This window comes from Muntiacus reevesi, chromosome 3 (assembly GCF_963930625.1).
Source record: "Muntiacus reevesi chromosome 3, mMunRee1.1, whole genome shotgun sequence".
Taxonomy (NCBI): domain Eukaryota; kingdom Metazoa; phylum Chordata; class Mammalia; order Artiodactyla; family Cervidae; genus Muntiacus; species Muntiacus reevesi.
The window spans coordinates 172,032,055-172,045,448 of record NC_089251.1 but is presented as its reverse complement, the minus strand read 5'-3'; the positions used below and the strand labels follow the sequence as shown (position 1 = coordinate 172,045,448).

Sequence of the window (13,394 nt, the reverse complement as noted above, 5' to 3'; positions counted from 1 at the left end):
TGATTATCATAAACACCAGTGATAAGTTTTTAAAATTTTTGTTCTCTTATAGAGAACATCTCGATGTGATACCAACATTTTTATTGATATTTCTAAATATCTTTAGTTTTTTAATCTAGTAATTGATGTCTCAGTATCTTTTATTTAATAAACTTTTATCACTTAAATTAACACAGTTCTAGAACTTTCAGTCAGTCAGTCATTTCTGTTGCTCAATCGTGTCCAACTCTGCAACCCCATGGACTTCAGCATGCCAGGCTTCCCTGTCCATCACCAATTCTGGAGCTTGCTCAAACTCAGTTATCAAGTATCTAGAAAGATTATTTTAAGTAGACATTTAAAAAATATAATTATTTTAAAGAGTTTATCCCAATGTTTTCATCTCATTTGCATTTATTTTCAGATTTCATCATATCAAGTCACTTTTCTTATAACAGATCTAGTAAGGTCTTATGTATTAAATCTAGGTACAATAAAGAGTTACATAATTTTGATGACTCTTGACATATCTATATCAATTAGATAAACAAACAAACATTAATACCAGATATCAACCAGATATCAACTTGGATATTTCCCAGTTCACATGAACCTGAAAGTCACTTGAGCCACTGTCTTTAAATGTAAGTGCTTTTTTATTAAAATTAAATAGTTATTTATAAAGCTAATATTGATAAAACTTTTTGGAAATAGAAATATCTCATATGTATAATGTGTACACAGAAAAGACAGGCAAAACCACAGATCTCATAGCTTCACTTAAAAGCTTAACCTTGAATCGGGTATTACAATATAAACTCATTATTTTACAAAGAATAGCTGAAATACATTTATGTTGTTTGCTCAGATGACTAAGGCTTTGCTATATGTAAGGTCTGGTTAAGAGAACATTCCCAGTGCTTTTAATTTTAAAGCTGCCACTTTTCCCCCTTGGTTTCAGGTCTTGTCTGATGGAGCTAATCTGGCTCAGCCTCAGTCCTTGCAGCTTGTATTTACATTTTTGTTTGTAAGAGATTTCTAAGAGAAAGCCAGTTGCTTTTGTAGTTTTCCAAAGAACAGTTCTGTCACCTAAAGATATTAAAATCAGTGATAAGATCTTTAACGAAACTGACATTTCTTTTACTGTCTGTTTTAGAACTTTAATTTACCGTGCCTTCAGAGGTTTATATAAAGTATTTAGCAAAGATTCTTTTGAGTTTACAAATTAAACCCAAAGCAAAATCACTATTTTTATTAGTCCTTGTATGTTAGTTCCCAGTTTCTTTTTTTCACTTGTATGGCTCAGGTAACATTATTGGTTAGTGCGTTTAGTTATTATCTCCTAGGTGGCAATCTACATCTCTTATCTTATTACCACACGGGAGAACTATTCTCCAGTGAAACATGTCTATCCATTGTATAATTAAATAAGAGATTTAACCATTTTCCATAAATCTATTTAAATATACCAGTTTTATATACTTTTATCTAAATTCCATTAACCTGTATACCTTTTAACTTTAGTTTCTATCGTTATTGCTGTTGTTCAGTAGCTCAGTCGTGTCCGACTCTTTGTGACTCCATGGACTGTGGCCCACCAGGCTCCTCTGTCCATGGATTTCCCAGGCAAGAATACTGGAGTGGGTTGCCATTTCCTTCTCCAGAGGATCATCCTGACCCAGCGTTCAAACCTATGCCACCTGCATCACAGGTGAATTCTTTACCACTGAGCCACAGGGGAAGCTTATTGGAAGTGGTTTTTTTTTTGTTGTTGTTCCCTGTCCATTTTATCTGGTTTTATATAAAAAACTCTGGAATCCCCAGAGTGGGGTTGAGCCAAGATGATCAGGCCCCTTGGCCTAATTCTTGCCCCAAATAACTTTTGGTCAGATATCTCAACATACATTTTTCTAGCCCCTTAACTAACGGCTGCAGCCTGATGGCTGCTAGATCACAGGTGTTCTTCTCCTTCCCGAGTGGCCTTAGGGCTCACCAGCTCTCATAGGAAGGCTACAATCACTGGTGACTATAGCACCCTTGTTTGCCGATATGGCAGAAGATATTCCATTTCTCACTTTCTTAAACATCTTTTATCTCCCCTAATCCTACATCTCTCTCCTCTCTCATTTCCTTATTAATGGGATATTTTGTGTGTATGTGATATAAACTGCTTTTTTTAATTTATTAATTTTTTTGGATTGTGGTATTGAGATATCTATTATATAAGTCTCAGGTGTATAGCGCAGTGATTCACAGTGTTAAAATGTTATTCTCTGCTTATAGTTATAAAATATTGGCTGTATTCCCTGTGCTATACAATTAAAGGTAGTATTTAAGTCTGAATTCTAAGGAGATACTCATTTTTCCCTGGGTATCTCCCACATGTACATGAGGTATACATGTTAATAAACTTAGCCACCTGATGCAAAGAGCTGACTCAGTGGAACAGACCCTGATGCTGGAAAAGATTGGAGGCGGGAGGAGAAGGGGACAACAGAGGATGAGGTGGTTGAGGGGCATCACTGACTCGATGGACATGAGTTTCAGTAAACTCTGGGAGTTGGTGATAGACAGGGAAGCCTTGCGAGCTGCAGTCCATGGGGTTGCAAAGAGTCAGACACCACTGAGCAACTGAACTGAACTGAAACTTTTGTTTCTTTTTCTCTTGTTAATCTGTCTTTTATTAGAGCCTAGAACTCAGAGGGGTGGAGGGGAAATTATTTTTCCTCCCCTACAGTACGAATATTTTATTTCATAAAATAATTTTATGTATCTATTTATTTAGTTGTGGCTGTGCTGGGTCTTCGTTGCTGTGAGGCTCTTCTCTAGTTACGGAGAGCTTTTCTCTATGAGGAGCCGGGCTCTGCTCCAGCGTGGTGTGCAGGCGTCTCCCGCCTTGCAGCGGCTTCTCCCGCCGTGGAGCACCGCTCTAGGGTGCGAGGGCTTCAGTGGCTGAGCCCCACGGTCTCAGGAGCTGAGCTTCCCGGGCTTTGGAGCAAGAGCTGTGGCAACGAACCCCTGTCTGCTGCATTGACAGGCAGATTCTTTCCCACTGAGCCACCAGGGAAACACCCCAGTGTTTACAGAAAACTCATTCTTTCTCAAGCTGAGTGCCTTGCTGGGCTTGAGAAGGTGGACCTCAGGCCTTGCACTGCAGTGTGCTTACTTGATCACAAGCCCCGAGCTGAGCTCTGAAGTCCATCACTGTGCTCGTGTCAAGGTCATTCTCCCCACATCTGCTCCCAGCCAAGAAGTAAGCCTGATAGTCTTGGGGGCTGAGGCAGGCCCCTTCCTGGGGAACATGGATTCCTCGAGAGCCTTATGGAAATTTCCCCAGATGGCATGGCAGTGTGGTATACCTCCATCCTGCCTTCTGCCCCTCTCTCCTTCACTTTGGGTCAGAACTGTGTATATCTGAGTGGTTATCCAGTTCCTCAGACTTCCTCCTTTTCTCTCACAGGGGTTTTCTTCAATGAAATCCCTGTGGGTTAATCCCATCATGCCATCTGCTTCTCATACCTGGACTACCATCTGGATTTATGAGCTGAATGCATCTTATTTATTGAATATCAGGAGAAAAGTAAGAGAAGGGGGAATGTGTAAATTAAGCAGGGCTGTCCAGGTTTGGAACGAGTGTGGAGAGTGAAAAGGTAGTCCAGACAGTGAGCAGCTGAGAGCGGAACACTCAGGTGAGCGCTGGGTGGGGAGAAAAGGATGCTTTCCCCCAGTGTCCCTGAGACCACAGGGGAACCTCTGAAGGGCTGGGCCAACAATGGGAGGGGCCTCCATTCTGGGTCCCAGCAGTCTCAACCTCCAGATCCTCAGCCCTAACTCCTCTGACTCTCTGGGGTTCAGAAAAAAATGGCAAATGCTGGATAGGGTGTGGAGAAAAGGGAACCCTCTTACACTGTTCGTTGGAATGCAAACTAGTACAGCCACTATGGAGGAAATAGAACTGCCATATGACCCAGCAATCCCACTTCTGGGCATACACACTGAGGAAACCAGATCTGAAAGAGACACGTGCACCCCAATGTTCATTGCAGCACTGTTTATAATAGCCAGGACATGGAAGCAACCTAGATGCCCATCAGCAGATGAATGGATAAGGAAGCTGTGGTACATATACACCATGGAATATTACTCAGCCGTTAAAAAGAATTCATTTGAATCAGTTCTAATGAGATGGATGAAACTGGAGCCCATTATACAGAGTGAAGTAAATCAGAAAGATAAAGAACATTACAGCATACTAACACATATATATGGAATTTAGAAAGATGGTAACGATAACCCTATATGCAAAACAGAAAAAGAGACACAGAAGTACAGAACAGACTTTTGGACTCTGTGGGAGAAGGCGAGGGTGGGATGTTTCGAGAGAACAGCATCGAAACATGTATATTATCTATAGTGACACAGATCACCAGCCCAGGTTGGATGCATGAGACAAGTGCTCGGGCCTGGTGCACTGGGAAGACCCAGAGTAATCAGGTGGAGAGGGAGGTGGGAGGGGGGATCGGGATGGGGAATACATGTAACTCCACGGGTGATTCATGTCAATGTATGACAAAACCCACTACAATACTGTAAAGTAATTAGCCTCCAACTAATAAAAATAAATGAAAAAAAAAAAAGAATGTAAAAAAAAAAAGAAAAAAATGGCAGATTCTGCAGATCACTAAGCGTGTTCACTGTTGCCAGGTGCATTCCCATGGTCAGACGCTGGGGGAGCAGCTGCTATAAGCAGAGTGTGAGGTAGGGTAAGGGACAAATTATGACAGTACAAAACAGGGTCCGTCCTCCACCAGGGCTTCTCAGGTGACTCAGCAATGACGAATCTGCCTGCAATGTAAGAGGCGCAAGTTCGATCCCTGGGTTGGGAAGATCCCCTGGAGAAGAAATGGCAACCCACTCCAGTATTCTTGCCTGGAAAATCCCTGGTGGGCTACAGTTAGTGGGGTTGCAAAGAATCAGACATGCCTGAGCTACTAACACATGTATCTTACAAAGGCTCACAGTCTTCCTGGACTCATAGGACATTCAGCAGATAGTGAAGAGGCAGAACATCTTGGGAAATGTGGTAAATGAACACAGGGCCCAGGGTGGCCAGAGGCCTCCTGGGGAAGAAGGTGGGACTCAGCAACAGGCAGAGTGAAGAGGAGAAAGACTAGAGGGAGGAGTTATAAACCGAGGGTCCGCTTTCCAGAAGATCCAGAGAAAGGGGCAGTTTTGCCCTTCTAGCCCAACCCCTATACCAAGCTACCCGGGGGGATCTTTTGAAGCCTCTTGAGCCTAAGTCAAACATCTTTTAGCCTTTAATGCTCTAAAACAAGCTATTCTCTCGGCCCCAGCTTTAACATTGTTTGATCTTTCTCGCCTTTTTATACTCTGTATTACTGAGAGACATAAAATTGCCTTAGGAGTCTTAGGACAGATGAAGGCCCTCCCTTTGCCCCCATTGCTTATCTGTCAGAACAACTGGATACCACCCTACAGGGATGGCCAGCCTGCCTGCGTGCTCTGGCCATGGCTACACTACCACTCAAAACAGCCAAAAACTTACTTTTGGGGCACCCACGGTCATTTGCTCACCACATGACCTTAAGGACTTACTCTCACACAAGGCCATGGCTTCCCTATCGCCTTCTCATATCCAACTAATTCACGTCACCCTCCTCAAATCTCCCGAGGTCTCTTTTGAATGCTATCCTACCTAATCTTAGCCCCGCCACTCTCATCCCTATTCTTCTTAGCCTCTGATTCACACTTGTAATGAGACATTAGAAGCCTTGATACCTCATTTCCCCCATATCTCCTCAGTCCCTTCAATAACCCTCTTCTTACTTGGTATATCTCTGTTGCTCCTAACAACAAAACCCTCCCTATCACACTAACCCAAGTAAGCAATTCAATTTATTCTGTTATTGTAAGCTTAGGAATAGCAGTGGTATTGGAACAGGGACTGCAAGGCTCACGAACTCTTTAAACTACCATCAGAGTCTCTCTAAGGATCTTACTGAAAACCTAGAAGAAGTAGCCGCCAGCCTCATCACTCTCCAGAGCCAACTAGATTCCCTGATAGCTGTGGTCCATCAAAACAGAAGAGAATTAGGCCTATTCATAGCAGTAAAAGAGACCTATATCTTTTTCTAGATGAAGCTTGCTGTTTCTACACCAATAAATCAGGTGTTGTAAAAGAGGCAGCAAGGAATGTGACAAATAGGGCCTCAAGAATATATCAACATCTCAATAATTCATGGGAAAACCGGTTAAGCAATTGAGATTGGATGCTGTGGGTCCTAACTTGCCTGGGCCCCCTTCTAATATTAACGGTCATTCTAATTTCAGCCCGTGTCTAATGTGTGTTTTTTCAAAGTTTCTCCAGGATCGCCTATGAGCCTTCACCAACCAGACTGTTCATGAGCTACTTCTAACTCCCTCCAGTTATCAAAAGCTTTGAGCCCAGTCAGACTTCCTTTAACCCACATACCAACCTTTTCTTATATTGCCCCATGACATCACCCCAAACCAGCGCGAAGCAGATACAGAAGGCTGACCTTCGGCCCTTCATTTCAGTTCAGCTCAGTTCAGTCGCTCAGTCGTGTCCAACTCTGTGTGACCCCATGAACTGTAGCACACCAGGCCTCCCTGTCCATCACCAACTCCTCGAGTTGACCCAAACCCATGTCCATTTTGGTGATGCCATCCAACCATCTCATTCTCTGTCGTCCCCTTTTCCTCCTGCCCTCAATCCTACCCAGCATCAGGGTTTTTTCAAATGAGTCAGCTCTTTGCATCAGGTGGCCAAAGAAATGGAGTTTCAGCTTCAACATCAGTCCTTCCAGTGAACACCCAGGACTGATCTCCTTTAGGATGGACTGGTTGGATTCCCTTGCAGTCCAAGGGACTCTCAAGAGTCTTCTCCAATACCACAGTTCAAAAGCATCAGTTCTTCTGTGCTCAGATTTCCTTATAGTCCAGCTCTCACATCCGTACATGACTACTGGAAAAACCATAGCCTTGTCTAGACAGACCTTTGTTGATAAGTAATGTCTCTGCTTTTTAATAATGCTGTCTAGGTTGGTCATAACTTTCCTTCCAAGGAGTAAGCGTCTTTTAATTTCATGGCTGCAATCACCATCTGCAGTGATTTTGGAGCCACCCAAAATAAAGTCAGCCACTGTTTCCACTCTTTCCCCATCTATTTGCCATGAAGTGATGGGACCGGATGCCATGGTCTTAAATTTCTGAATGTTGAGCTTTAAGCCAGCTTTTCACTCTCCTCTTTCACTTTCATCAGAGGCTCTTTAGTTCTTCTTCCCTTATCCTATATCAAAAAGCCTGGAAGTTAGGGTTCACAAGGGGCTCTTAGTGTGTAGTTAAAATATGGCCCATTGTGGTGGCCTGAAAACAAGGGATGAAGTCACAGTGGCCACATTGCCCTCGTGGGCATCCTGTTTCTTCCTTAAGGTGATATCTTGTTTTTCCTGCTGGTGCCAGTTTCTCAAGACTCCTTGACCACCCGACTGTGAGACTTCTTTGCCTAAGTGACCACAAGACCCCAGCGGTGGGCTAAAGATAAACTGGGACCCCCTCCCTCTGGGGCACAACTTCCCATCAATAGGGTATAAGAAGGGCTGGCTGTAAAAAGAGAGAACTGGTTTCTCTCTAAAGCCAGTCACTTTATTTCTCTTCCTATGAAACATCTTTCTCTACCTGAATTCCCGGCTCACTCTCTTTTCCTCCGCACTCGCCTTACAGCACAGGCATCTTGGGGAGGGTCCATGCACCAGTCAGGTGTGAAGAAAGAAACAAGATAATTGGCCAAAGGTGAACAAAGGCCGGGAAGGAATGTCCTATATAAGGAATTTACATCACCTTCATGCTGAGCTCCTCCTCACTCAGGATGCCAGCACTCCTCTCCCGTGTGTGTCTCTGCAGAGCTTCTGACATTCTGCACTCCTCCTCGTTAAGGACGATGCCCATACCCTTTCTCTCTGGGTGTTTATTTCTGCCTTGCTTCTGTCTTAAATAAACAGCCAGTTTCTCTATGTACTCTCTCAAACATTGAGCTGTGTCTCTAATAATAAGCTTTGTACCTATTTTACAGTTTTTGCCTCCTTGAAATATTCTTGCTTTCAAATGGGGCAAAGAGCTAGAGCCACGTTGCTTCTAGCCTCTAGTCCCTGGTTGTCTGGTGGCTAAGGTTCCGGGGTTTTCATCCAGGCTACCCAGGTTCAATCCCTGTCCAGGGAAGCAAGGTCTCTCTTTAGGACCACTCACTGCTCTCCCTCCAAAATCACTGGGAGTATTTAATCAATAGAAATTGATAAGAGGCCAGACGAGAAATTCAGGCAAGCTTTTATTGGTGTTCCTGAAACTAGGGTCTGGCTGCTTGCTGCTCAAAAGTCATTAAAGAGGTCAGGTTGATGCAAAGGAAAGTTTGCTTTATTTTGGATGGCAGCAATGGTGGGGGGGGGGAGGGGGTAGGGAACTTCCATGGTGGCACAGTGATAAAGAATCTGCCCAGAATCCACCTGTCAATGCAGGGGATGTGGGTTCAATCCTGCCTCAGAAAGATTCCTTGTAAAAGGAAATAGCAACCGACCCTAGTATTCTTGCCTGGAAAATCCCATGGACAGAGGACTCTGCAGGCGACAGTCCGTGGGGTCACAAAGAGTCACACACTTAGCGACTAAACAACAAATAGAGGTGAGGGGGGAGTGGGAAAAATGGACATCTGTCCAAAGGCTGACTCCCCCCAGCAGACAATCTGTGGGCAAGAACTTTTATAGACAGAGGGAGGGGGCTGCATGCAGATACAGCACCGTCAGCTCTGACAGTCAGCTCCAAATGGGTCATGGATGGTCTGACCAGAGTCATCTTGATTGTTTCAAGTGCAGTCCATCTTTGGTTCCATGTTTGGTTTGTTCTACAATTCTTGGAATTGTGACAGCTTATGTCATGGCTACAGTCTGGTCATCAAGTAGCTAATTTCTTCCAGTGGTGGGAGTTTCTGGGTCTATAAGACAGCTCACAGGATAGAGCTCAGAATATTAACCATAGCCCTTGAGAAGGACCTAAAAGTCCTTACTACGCTTAATGACTACATTATTCTTATTTGGTCTCCTTTGACTATTTTCTTAGTTTCTGCATTTTCTCACTTCTCTGATTAAGCTTATCGTGTGGCTAAAGCTCTTCCACAGACAAAAGGCAGGCTGAGGCCATGGTGGGGCAAGGACCATAGGGTCCTGCTCTGTTTCATTGGAATTCTTGCTACAGTTCGAGGGAAGGGAAAGAAGTTCCCTCGCTCGACCCTGAGGGGGACAAGCAGGTCCCTTATGTGGGGTGGGGTTGGGGGCGGATCCGTGGCTCGGGCAGGAGGGGTGGCTTAGGTGGTCTGCCCACCCCCTTGGTGGTGCTGTGTGCCCGCTTATACTCAGTACTTGCTTTTGCTCCCAGCACCTCAGTAGAGGCAGCTGGGGTTTGATCTTTTTGTATCTTGTTGCTCATAATTTGTCCCAACTGGGCCTGCATGCAGCACTTTTTCTCCCTTTATAGCGTCTTTGCCTTTTGATGCTTGGTGAGACCTTTGTCCAGGTCCCAGCCTGTCTCAGGAGTGAGAGAAGCAGGAGGAGAAGAGGGAATTCTGGCTTGGGACTCCCTGGTCATAAACTTTCCCACGGTCTATACTCAACACCTAGAAAATGATTTCTCAAAATAAGTGAACCCCTTCCATCTGATTTCATCAATCTTGTTAATTGGAAGAACCGCTATATGGAGTTAATTTCACGGTGTGTAGTGAATTAACTTCTCATCCAGACGTCTAAAAATGGTTCTGGCTACGTGCCATCTTGTGGGATGAATTGAGGATATGGTCACTGAACTCAATTACTGTGCTCCATGGTTCAGATGAAGAGTGTAGTTGACACAGAGAGAGATCCTGGCCACACTGTGTGAGGAGATGGTCAACAGGGGCAGCTGCTGTCTCGATGACTGCCAAGTTCCCATTTCTCAGCAAGAGTCCAATAAATATTTATTGAATGAATACATGTTCAGTCACTGCTTGTTTTCTAGCATTAATGAATATGTTATCAGCCCAGGATCATCAATAGATGGTAAAATTATGGGCTGAAATATTGTCAGGGAACAGGATATTCCTGTTTTATAATAGAGGAATATTACAATATTCCTATTATTTTTATTGTTTTATAATAGAGGAATATCCCTCTATTCTAACACAGAAATGAAGTTTCAACCCACATTTTTTTTGTCTGTGCAAATATCAGAATCAAACTCACCTTTTATTTTTATCATCATCATCGTCATCATGATCATGTGCTAGTCTTTGTATCTTATTGACATTCTGGAGACTTTGGTTTGACTGCCTTTATCCTGACTACTGAGGACTTTTTCTTCCTTATGCGAGTTGCTCTGTGGTTTCCATTGGCTTTATTTTGAGAAGTGTGACCAGGGTAACCTTAATATTTCTTTTAGCTGCACTAAACTTGACATGAAACTTGAGTTCTTTCCAGGCTCTATCTAGGCCCCTGACTTCCATTTTCTTACAGTATCCTGTTTCAAAATCTTGTCATTGTCATTTTTTTCTCTTACCAGTTTTACAACTCAGGACTGTTTCCGCAAGGCCCTGGGAGCCATCTCTTTCTTTCTTTCTCTTAAGGTGACTTTTTAAGGCCATTTATTGCTTAAACGTGCGAGCATACTCTATGACTAACCCCACCCAGATGAAAGGTAGAACGAGAAACTCAGACAAGCTATCCACCTAGTGGAAAAGGAGTCAGTGAAGGATAATAATTTGCCAGTCTATGTGACACGAGCTTTTCTCCTGCACATTATCTATTAAGGTGTAACTTCCTGTGCTGCTGTTTAGTCCCTAAGCCATGTCCACCTCTTTGTGACCTCATGGCTGTAGCCAGCCAGGTTCCTCTGTCCATGGGATTTCCCAAGGAAGAATACTGGAGTGGCATCTGTTTATGGATTTTTTTTTGGTGCTCTGGGTCTATGTTTCTGCATGCAGGCTTTCTCCAGCTGCAGCTAGCAGGGGCTACTCTCTAGTTGCGGTGCTTGGGCTTCTCACTGAGGTGGCTTCTCTTGCTGTGGAGCACTGGCCTTAGGTGCGTGGGGTTCAGTAGTCACGGTACTGGGTTCGGTAGTTGTGGCCTGCAGGCTCTGGAGCCCGGGCACTGGGAGCCATCTCTTTGACTCTGAAGTATTAAAGAAGATAGTGCTGGCATCTCCCAGTCTCTGTAGGAGGGTAGGAGCCTATATTTGGCTCCCAAGTAGCTCAGTTGGTAAAGAATCCACCTGCAGAGCAGGAGTCCCTGGTTTGATTCCTGGGTTGGGAAGATCCCCTGGAGAAGGGATAGACTACCCACTCCAGTATTCTTGGGCTTCCCTTGTGGATCAGATGGTAAAAGAATCCACCTGCAATGCCAGAGACCCAGGTTCAGTGCTTGGGTTGGGAAGATGCCCTGGAGGAGGGCCTGGCAACTCACTCCAGTATTCTTGCCTGGAGCATCCCTGTGGACAGAGGAGCCTGGAGGGCTATAGTAGGTGGAGTCGCAAAGAGTCAGACAGGACTGAGCGACTAAGCACAGCACCGGAGCCTGATGAGTCAGCTGCTCCTTCCACACAAAGGACCGCAGGCTGGATGGCTCACACAGCAAACCCAGGTTTTCCTACAGTTCTGGAGTTAGGAAGTCCAAGACCACGGGGCTGGAGGGTTTGTATCTTCATAAGATCAATGTATCCTATTTTTTGATGCATTTCAAACTTGAAGACAATACATTTGCCTCAAACACTTCATCATGTATTTCAATAACTAATAGTCTTTTCTGCCTTTGAATCTGTATTCTTTCCCCATGTCACCTTGAACTTCTAATTTAATGAATATTGCTGCATTTTCTTTAATGGACTGTATTAATTTTTTTTAGTTTTAATATTTAAAGGTTAAGGTTTAAAATTTAGTTTCCCTGGATGGAAATTAAGATGCATCATTTTTATTTTTTGACTGTGCCATGAGGCATGTAGGATCTGGTTCCTTAACCAGGGATCGAACCTCACCCCTGGCAGTCTAAGCATGGAATCTTTACCACTGGACCACCAGGGAAGCCCCCCGATCCCCCATTGATATATATATATATATATATTTATGTATAAGTATATTTATAATATAGATATTATGAATATATTTTATATTTACCTTTTGACTTCCCTGGTGGCTCAGACGGTAAAGCGTCTGCCTACAATGCAGGAGGCCCGGGTTCAATCCCTGGGTCGGGAAGATCTCCTGGAGAAGGAAATGGCAGCCCACTCCAGTACTCTTGCCTGGAAAATCCCATGGACGGAGGAGCCTGGTAGGCTACAGTCCATGGGGTTGTGAACAGTGGAAAAGACTGAGCGACTTCACTTCCACTTTATCTCAGTAAGAGATAAGTGATGACTAAAGGGAAACTCCCCAACCGCATAAAATCATACAAATTGAAGAGTTCAGGTCTTGGGTTTGCACTGGATGAAAATGAGGAAGAACACAAGATAAAAATAGACATCAGGACTTAAGACAGCCTTTCATTACCATCCCTTTTGGTTGTCATTGTTGGTGTTAGTCCTGTTCAGAACGATCATCTCCAACATATTTTTAGGGGATATATCAACCAGGCTCCCCTCTAATTTTCAGAAAGTCATAGGGACCTCAGCTCCAGAATTCTCCCAGGGGACACATGAACGTGATGTTAGCAAGACCACAATCATAGGAGAGGAAAACCTCTCTGTCCACCTGGCCTTGAAACTCACACCATGGATGTCTAGGTCTGGGCTGAGGATTGATGGTGAAATTATAGGAAAGAGAGTGAGCATGTGTGAAGGCAAAACACAGTGAGGGTGAGGTTGGGAGAAGAAGACCTGTAGGCCTCCTGCCCAGGTCTGTGAGAGCAGAGGAAGGCTGCAGGGCCGGGCTGACAGAGCAGGATGCCCCGCCTGCCCCCCGACCTCAAACACACCCCAGTTACTGGCTGAGGAAGAGGAGGAAGCCTTGATCAGGCAAAAAAGCTGCACGGCCCTGGATATGCCTATCTCCACTCTGTTCAAAAGCTCCACACCTAGCATGAACCGACACAATTTTTTCCAGAGATGGGCCAGGCCAGCTCAGAAGGAGAGGCCTAAACACAGAGGACTGTGAGAATGTCTCCGAGTGTCCTGAGGAGAGATGAAGAGCTGTTGGGGGCTGTTCCTGAGGAATCAGGATCACAGCGGGGAGGATGAGCACAGAACCCAAAGCTGGAGAAGGGAGAGTTCACAATTAGGGGTCACAAGGCTTAGCAAGGCCAGGGAGATGCTGCTGATCTCCCACTAGGATGGGTCTTGGAAGCCTAGAGAAAGGCCTGGCCCACATG

General features: G+C 44.4%; 1 non-coding gene across 1 annotated transcript; it reads left to right on the top strand.

Moving 5' to 3' along the window:
* Positions 1 to 12,214: 12,214 nt before the first annotated feature.
* Positions 12,215 to 12,286, top strand: TRNAC-ACA (transfer RNA cysteine (anticodon ACA)). The gene has a single exon. It is a non-coding gene; the product is annotated as a tRNA-Cys (tRNA).
* Positions 12,287 to 13,394: the final 1,108 nt, after the last annotated feature.